This window comes from Perognathus longimembris, chromosome 7 (genome assembly GCF_023159225.1).
Source record: "Perognathus longimembris pacificus isolate PPM17 chromosome 7, ASM2315922v1, whole genome shotgun sequence".
Lineage (NCBI taxonomy): Eukaryota > Metazoa > Chordata > Mammalia > Rodentia > Heteromyidae > Perognathus > Perognathus longimembris.
The window spans coordinates 66,184,593-66,194,337 of NC_063167.1; the positions used below are offsets into that span (position 1 = coordinate 66,184,593).

A 9,745-nucleotide genomic window follows, 5' to 3' on the forward strand; every position below is an offset into this window, starting at 1 on the left:
AGGCTGAATAATACTCAAAAGATGTTTCCAAATTTTTCTTACAAATATTTTCCTGCTTTGCACACAGCAGGAGCTTCAAAGAGATAAAATATATTTAGTTGTTTGCAAAAGTTCAGTATTTCTGAAAATCATTGTATATGTATATATATGTACATATATATAATCTATAACTCTTTCTAGAAATTAGAGTATGCAAAAATATGTGCTTCTCATTGACCTTAGTCTCAAGGGGGACACTAAAAATTGATATCAGATTCCTAAAATGACTTTCTTAAGATACATTTCCGATTCCAATATAGAGCCTAACCTCATGTCCTCATTTTAAATAAAACCTGTTTTACAATATTCATTGATTTCCCAACTTTAATGTGAGAGTAAAAAAGAATAATTGCTTGGAATGATACTTTTTATTCAATTAATAGTGAACTTATACTTTAGAATGTTGAAATAGTAATTCTGTTTATGTGATTATACAATAATAAATCTATATTGTGCCTGGAACTCAGAGCCTCTTGCTCTCAGTCCATCATTTTTTGGATGATTAATTGTAGATGAAGTTTTGTAGACTTTTCTTCACATTTTTACGTTGAACTTTTAGTCTTCCAGGTCTCAACCTCCTAAGAAGCTCAAATTACAAGCATGAATCACCAGTGCCTAGCTTCTAAATACAACTTTCCAGAGAAATATCATTAGTTTGAGTTTTTTTTCATTTAAGTTTGTTTTATTTAAGTTTAATGTTAATTCCATGCTGTGTTTCAGTAAGAACAATACAGATTCTATATCTGTGGCTCCAGTCAGATATCTAGTAGTACAAATTAGCTTGAAGTTACACATACTGAACAAAAGAGATTGAGCAAGCGAAGGAGAGGGAGGGAAGAAGGGAGGGGAGGAGGAAAGAAGAAGCGATGGCAGGGGAGAGGGAAGGAGAAGAAATAAAGAACTGAACACGCATGCAGGATTCTTCATATCACCTTCAATGCTAACCTGCTTCAGAGGGAGAGAAAAAGTAGGCAAGAATGAGAAGCCACGGATTGGTGAACTGTTACCAGCACTCACTTTTCAGCCAACACTTCAGCAGAGTTTGAAACACTTTCAGCAAAACCATTGTAACAAACTCCCCCCAAAACAATCTTTAACCACCTCAAGTTCACACCCAATTAAATTTAAACATTGGTATAAAATTTGATTTAAACAATTAGAAAATGAAATAATGATTCACATATGCCTCTATAGTGTGATCAATCTCTTTTTTAAGATGCATCACCTAGGAGTCTAATGGCTTTCAAACGTAATTTCCATTTCTAATGATCTTGCCACATCTGGCATGGAGACAATACAGTAATGCTGAAAAAGCCTCTACACAGTCCTGTTAGTGTCTTAAAGAACCTAAAAGCTGGGACCAGTAAAATCCACAGAAATTCACTCTTGCCTTTAAGAACTTTTGAAAACTGTTAAAAAAAATAAAATAAAATAAAAAAACAACCAACAGGGCAGGAACCTAAATTTTGAGACCAAATGTGAAAGTCAGATTTTGTGGTTCTCAGTGACAATGGGAACTTTCCAAGGGAAGGGGTGGGGAGGACTGGGGTAGTCAGAGATGGTTTCTCTTGTTGGCTTTCTCACTGATTTTCATCTTCCACATCCTGCAGCGCTTCCTTATTCTGTTCTTCACTATCCCCCCTGCATGTCTGAAGTCCATAGTCTCAGATTATCACTTAACGACTGCATGGTAAGTGTAGAGTCCTTATAGCTTTCTTCACTCAGAGTATCCAGTTCTGCAGTTGCATCATCAAAAGCTGCTTTTGCCAACCTGCAGGCCCTGTCAGGAGAATTAATAATTTCATAGTAGAATACTGAAAAGTTGAGAGCAAGACCTAAACGAATTGGATGTGTTAGTGGAAGTTCTGTCATTGCAATATCACTAGCAGCTTTATAAGCCACTAAGCTGTTTTCCACAGCCTCGTTCCTGTCATTTCCTGTGGCAAATTCAGCCAGAAACCTGTGGTAGTCCCCTTTCATTTTATAATAGAAAACCTTGGACTCGCCAGTGTTAGCTGCTGGAATGAGGTGTTTGTCCAGTACATCCAGAATGTCACAACAGATTAACTTTAGTTCAGTCTCAACCATTTGCCGATATTCCTGAATCATTTTTAGATTGTTTTCTCCTCCCTTCTTTTCTTCTTTCTGTTCGATGCTGCTAATTATTCTCCAGGAGGCTCTTCTAGCTCCAATCACATTTTTATACGCAACAGATAGGAGATTTCTTCAACTGTCAGCTCCACATCCATTCCTGCTTTCATTGATTCCACCATTTCGTCGTATCGCTCAGCCTGCTCGGCCAGCTTCGCCTGATACACCAGATCTTCCCAATCATCCATAGCAGCAGCGGCTCCGGCAGGGTCTGCGCGACGGATGGAAGCAGATAGCGTCTCCGACTCTCTCTGCCTCTCGCTCCTTAGTTTGAGTTTTCTCCCTGGACATAATATAGGAAATGTGAGTCAAGTGCATCTGTGAAAAGTTCCAAGTCTACAGGGACTAAAGGATGCATGTGAGTACTTCACGGTCTCATCAGTGGTTGTTATCCTTTTCTAGTCTAGTTTGAATTGTTTTTCTTAATTAGTTTGATTTTACCATTCATAGCTATACTTTTTGCCTCTCACTAATCCCAATGTTCATAAACTGAAACAAAAAATTACTTATGGGCTGGGGATATGGCCTAGTGGCAAGAGTGCTTGCCTCTTATACATTCCCCAGCACCACATATACAGAAAATGGCCAGAAGTGGCACTGTGGCTCAAGTGGCAGAGTGCTAGCCTTGAGCAAGAAGAAGCCAGGGACAGTGCTCAGGCCCTGAGTCCAAGCCCCAGGACTGACCAAAAAGAAAAAAAAATTACTTATAATTGTTTCAGGAAACTCAAATCTTCATTTTTGAAATAATTCTTTCTGAAGATTGCTATAGCCTCTCTCACACAAGCCCTGGGAAGGTCTAGCAACTCCTTGTTGGTTTCTGGGGACAGTTGCACCTTCTGGCTTGTCTACTGCTCATGGTGGGCTATGGCCTTCTTCACAGCAGCTGAGTTCTCTCTATCTGGGACATGGCCAGGACTGTGTTCTCCATGCAGGGCAGTCCTCCGCTGAGAGGTTTGCACCAAGCTCACTAAACCTGAAAACAGGAAAGAAAAATTGTTCGCATTTGTTAATTAAACACATTTTTCATTCTGTATAGTTCAGAGCTTGTCTGTGATCACTTATTTTAAGATATCTGGTACAAATGCATACAGTCACATCTTAACACTATCAGAGTCAAGGCCAGAGCTGCAGTTTCCATGAAGGGCAGCGCCTCACTTCTCATGGCATTGGCATTGATCAGCACCAGATTTTCTAGACCTACAAAAAAGGAAGAGATGTGAGTATCAGCTATTGAATATAACTTTATAAAAACGATGTATATGGTTTCCACGGTGACAATTCCTTATGCATTTGCCAACACTGGCATTACAAAGAGACTGTTATGTGACATTTATTCTTCATGTTGAGCTGTAAAAGAATTCTTTAAAAGAGATTCATGAAAACTGTTGGATGTAGAAAAAATCATGTGAAGTGACATAAGCTAAACTTAGACAAATAGTGCATGTTTTCTCTCCTGTGTGGGAGCTAGATCTAAGATATACAATATTATACAGGACTGTAGGCATTCACACATAGAGAGACTGAAGGAGGACACACTCAGGGGAGAAACACAAAGGCACAGTGCTCTGATCATATGAAATAATATTTATCAAAAGGAACTACAAAGAAAGAAAGACTCAAAAATTCCATTGAACTTGATGTCACCTGGAAGAGTTTTGTTCTTGGAATGGCTGAAGATGTAGGAGCAGAATTCTGCAGCTTCTTGCACAAACTAGGGATCTAGCTCATCATCAAACAATGTTTCAATCTGGCCAAGCTTCTTCCCTTAGTGGGTGAGTCAAAGATAAACCATGTCCTTGTTGGGAAGAACTTTTGTCTACATAGATGGGGAAAATTAAAATTCTGAGTTCTTGAGAAGTAAAAGTAGCATATATTTTGTATAGAATTAAAATGCATGGCAATATTTTTCTTTTAAACTCATGTTCTTCCTTCTCATGTTACTAAGGTTCATATCTCTAAAACCCTACTCAAAAATAATAAAGGAAATTCATCATGAAAAGAAAGTAAGGAATCATATTTGCTGTAAGGTTGAGGGAGCAATGCAATTTAATATTGAATTTATCTCTTTCTTCAAAAATTGTTAATCAAAAAATTGGGAGAGGGCTGGGAATGTGGCCTCGTGGTAGAGTGTTTGTCTCATATACATAGAGCCCTGAGTTCATTTCCTCAGCACCACATATATAGAAAAAGCCAGAAGTGATGCTGTGGCTCACTCAAGTGTTAGAGTGCTAGCCTTGAGCAAATTGAAGCTAGAGACAATGCTCAGGCCCTGAGTTCAAGCCCCAGGACTGACAAAAAAAAAATGGGAGAATATGAGGGAGGGGGAGACACTATTCAAAAAAATGTCCTCATTGCCTGGCTTACATAACTGTTCACTATACCACCTTTAGAGTAAAAGCGTAAAAAACCCTAGTCAGATTTAAAACAATATGAGTAGATCTGCTGCTACTAATGATAAGTGTTCTGACATTTGCTCTGGAGATTTTGGTGGCAGATGTTGCTAACTGTGGCATCTTCTCTTAATATGCATGGAATGTATTAATGCTATTTTTCTTGTCTACAATACTATAAAGTCTGGAGCTAAATCTTTCAGAACCTGAGACTTTAATATAAAAGTGCTTTCCAGTTCATAATTGATATGGGTTCCATTGATTTCTCTAAGAGATTTTTGTTTTGTTTTTCATTTTTTGCCAGTCCTAGGGCTTAGGACTCAGGGCCTGAGCACTGTCTCTGGCTTCTTTTTGCCCAAGACTAGCACTCTACCTCTTGAGGCACAGTGCCACTTCCCGATTTTTCTGTTTATGTGGTGCTAAGGAATGGAAACCAAGGTCTTCACGAATGCTAGGCAAGCACTCTACCTCTAAGCCACATTCCCAGCCACTCTCTAAGAGATCTTGAAAGATACCCAACCTACAATGTTGGTGTTTGCTTAATCTGCTTGTTTGATTGAATTTTTCTTTTTTCTCATCCACTTTGTTTCTTAGCCATCTTAGTGAGGCATTTTAACCACAGTGTCTCATGAAAGAAAGTCATAGCAGAAAAGCAGAGATAAAAATGAAGTAAAATTTAAGGGGTTTCTTGGGTGTTCTTAGCTTTCTAACCCACAAAAAGGACAAAATAAACATGTAAGTGAAAAGATGTTTCTGTATATATCTTGTAGAGTGGTTGTGACAGAATATTTGTACTACATGCAATCTGCCAGATATGTCTCTGAGTATGGACAATTATAAATCTCAGTGATACAACTGGAATACTCCTTAGAGTACATAAGCATGATTTCCCACTAGAGTTGCTTAAGGACTATATTAATTACTAGTACTATAAATAAATTTATAACACGCTTTCAAAGAGCTTACACACTCCATTTGCACTTTGAAAGTTTTATTACTTTGGTAGTGACTTAATTCCAAATGTGAAGTCTAAACTGGCTCGTTAAACACGCCTTTAAAAGAGCAGAAGATGAGAACTGTTTTTCTTCTTTTTCACATTAAGGGACATGACTCAGCCTACTCTTTCTTCTTTTTCACATTAAGGGACATGACTCAGCCTACTCTTCTCTTGCTTTCTCATCACATTCTCATTTCTTCATGGTGCTGATTTTTCTGTTTCTCGAGTTTCTGTCTGAAGCTTACTTTTCGTTCCTCGAAAGAGAAAATTAAAAGGAATACTTGCGTGGAATGAGATCTCTAAATTTGTTCAACAGATTCGAACAAATTCCCATTCATTTTATTAATATTATTCCTATATTTTTTCTGGACTACACTACGTTAAAGCTTCAGAAATATATTGTCTATAATTCTACTCTTTCTGTTTCTTAGAGTGCCTTCCAAGAAGACATCTATAATAGAACAAAACATCACAGGGACCCTGTTACTTAGGATACACATGTTGGATATTTTTCTGAATTATGTCCCAGAATGGTTTCTATGCCAATAATCATATCTTTTGTTGAAAAAAATATAATAGCTCTGTGACATCAAAGACACAGTATGAAATGCATGTAAGGCATTGTATGTTTGGCTCAATAATACTTTTATTTTGTACATTAATGGGTATAATAACACAAACTCCATGGAGTATAACTTTTTTGTAAAAGACCTCTGACAATCACACATTTGCATAGAAAGAACCATGAAGATAATGAATACTGTAGTAGGTATTCTGCCTTCAAATTTTCTTTACCTAGATTGAGTGTACTGCATGGTACTGACACAAAAATAGGCCCAAGGTTCAATGGAACAGAATAGAAGACCCAGAAGTGGACATTATTATTTTTCATTATTCTTTATTTACTTGGGAGTGGAACTTTTGGATAACACAGTAGTGGCTTAATGCCCCTCTGGAAATGCTTCTGTAGTGTTTGCTAGTGTCCATGTCATTATGCATTCCCATCAGCCTACACTAAAGCTCCAGTCTCTCCACAATTGCTCCAATACTGCTTTTAAACATATTTTAATATCTTTAAGAAGTTGTACAGTACAGTTGGCATTCATTGAGGCAGTTTATGAATACAGTGCATCTTTTTTGTTTTGTAATTTAATTTTATTGTCAAGGTGATGTACAGAGAGTGATGTACAGAGGTGATGAACATTTACATACTTAAGGTAGTAAGCACATTTCTTGTCAAAGTTATCACCGCTCTCATTTTTCTTCCACCTTCAATTAGTACAACAATTAGTTTACAACATATTGTCTTGTAAGTATTGCTATTGCATTGGTTTGTCCTTTATCTCACCATTTTGGTGTTCCCCTTCCCTTCCTTAATTCAGATAAACATATATACAGCACCCAGGGTACCAAAATCAAATACAAAAACAACATGGGCTAAATCATAGAGAAGAAAAATGCAAGAGAAAGAATTTCACATAGTATGTTAAAAATAACAAGAACAATGAAAAACCACTTGTTTCCATATCTTGGAGTTCATTTTGCTTAGCATCATATTAAATGATCATATGTACATAGTCATTGAGCTATTGTGATCCTCTGCTAGGAAAATTAGGTTCTCCCAAAAAAAAATCTCAAAGAAACAACTACCCCATTAATAAATGGGCTAAAGACCTGGGGATAGAAATAAGCATCCTGTTAAATATAGAACTCCCCTATGACCCAGCAGCCCCACTTTTGGGTATCTATCCAAAAGACCACAAACAAAAATCACAGTAATGCCACCAGCACAACAATGTTCATCGCAGCACAATTTGTCATAGCAAGAATCTGGAACCAACCCAGATGCCCCTCAGTAGACGAATGGATCAGGAAAATGTGGTACATATACACAATGGAATTTTATGCCTCTATCAGAAAAAATGACATTGTTCCATTTGTAAGGAAATGGAAGGACTTGGAAAAAGTTATACTAAGTGAAGTGAGGCAGACCCAAAGAAACATGGACTCTATGGCCTCCCTTATTGGGAATAATTAGTACAGGTATAGGCAAGTCATAGCAGAGCATCACAAGGCCCAATAGCTATACCCTTATGAACACATAAGATGATGCTAAGTGAAATGAACTCCATGTTATGGAAACAATTGTTATATCACAGTTGTAACTACTTTCAACGTCCTATGTGTATCTGTAGCTTCTATTATTGATGATGTTCTTGTATCACCTTCCTGTGGTTGTACCTACACTATCTCTGTAATCTTATCTGAGTATATTGGAAACCGTGTTCACTGGTATTGGAAGTAGGAAATTCAAAGGGAATACCAAATTTGAGAGACACAGGGTGAAAAAAAGAGAAACAACTACAAAAGCAATACTTGCAAAACTGTTTGGTGTAAGTGAACTGAACACCTCCAGGGGGGGAAGGAAAAGGGGGGGAGGGAGGGGGGCATAAGGGACAAGGTAACAAACAGTACAAGAAATGTATCTAATGCCTAACATATGAAACTGTAACCTCTCTGTACATCAGTTCGATAATAAAAATTTGAAAAAAAAAAGAAAGAAAGAAAGAAGCAGCCTGTGACTCCATTGACAGACTTGCTATTCTTACCTGAGATGTTTGAGAAATGTTTCAAATTTTTATGCCTTCCTTTAGGACAAAAGTGGAGATTTTAAATAGTTTAAGTCACTGTGACACAAGTAAAGGCAATAGATCCTGAAAAAAAATGAGATAAGTGACTTTAAAATAACTTTATAAAGGATTATGTAAATATGCTTAGGAAAGATTGCAGACAGTCAAATAAATTACCTTAAAAATACCATTATGAAACTGAGTACTGGTGAATCACAGCTCTAATTCTAGTCTCTCAGGAAGCTGAGGTCTGTGGAGCAAGATTCAAAGTCAGCCTAGGCAGGCAAATTTAAAACACTCTTATCTCCACTAAGTAGCAAAATTCCAAAGTAGAGGTGTGGCTCAATTCATAGAGCACTAGCCTTGAATGAAAAAGCTAAGAGACGGTGTCTAGGCCCTGAGTGTGAACCCCAGTACAGGCACATACACTAAAAAAGCATTCAAGGAAGTGGCAGTGTTGCTCAAGAGGTAGAGCACTAGTCTTGAGCACAAAGAGGCTTAGGAACAGACCTTAGGCCCTCCCTGTTCAAGACCCACAACTGATTAAAAAAAGAAAAAAAGCATTCAATACATCTAATTTGCAGAGAAGTGACATATTAAACTTCAGAAGTCTTAATTAGTAGATAAATGCTTTGAATAGGCATTTTACTCTTGTCCATACACTTCCATTTTTTAAATATTCCGGATGGCAAAAATGTGACACTATTTTATATTTAGTTTGGGGAAGAGATTTTGGGGCCCTGTGAGTACAGGATCATGTCATCTGCAAAAAGGGATAGATTTACTTCTTCCTTCCATTTTGGATTCTTTTTTCCTATTGCCTTATTTTTCTTGCTAGGAATCCCAATACCATGTTGGAGAGGAGTGAAGAGAGAGGACATCCTTGTTTCACTCCTGATTTCAGGGGAAATTGCTTTAGTTTTTAATCATGAAGTATAATGTTAAATGTAGGCTTGTCATTTACAGCCTTTATAATATTGAGAAATGTTCCATTTATTCCTAGTTTCCTCAGTGCTTTTTATCGTAATAGGATGTTGGATCTTCACAAAGGCTTTTGTGGGGGATCTATCAAGACGATCATGTGGTTCTTGTCCTTGCTTGTGTTGATGTGTTATAATAGGTTAACTGGCTTATGTATGTTAAAACAGCTTTTACACAACTGGAATAGATCCTGTCTGATATCAGTGTATGATGTTCTTGATCAGTTATTGCACTGGATTGGTCAGTAATTTGTTGAGAAGTTTTGCACCAATGTTCATCAAGGAAATAGGTCTAAAGTTCTCTTTGCTTGATGTGACCTTATCTGGTTTGAGGGTGAGTGAAATACAATGAGTATGGTAGTGTTACCTCCCAGTCTATTTCATTGAAGAATTTGAGGAGAATGGGTGATAATTCTCCTGTGAAGGTTGTGGGAATCTCCGGAAACCAAACAGTGAGGTCTGATAGGGAAAGAAAATTGGAACACCATTCTCTAACAAGACACTCAGAATGCAGGGGGTTGCCCTGGAAAGATCAAACCATCTTGGCTGTACAGAAAT

General features: G+C 37.4%; 1 pseudogene; it reads right to left on the reverse strand.

Moving 5' to 3' along the window:
• Positions 1-1,129: 1,129 nt before the first annotated feature.
• On the reverse strand, positions 1,130-2,448 carry LOC125354356 (annotated as a pseudogene).
• Positions 2,449-9,745: the final 7,297 nt, after the last annotated feature.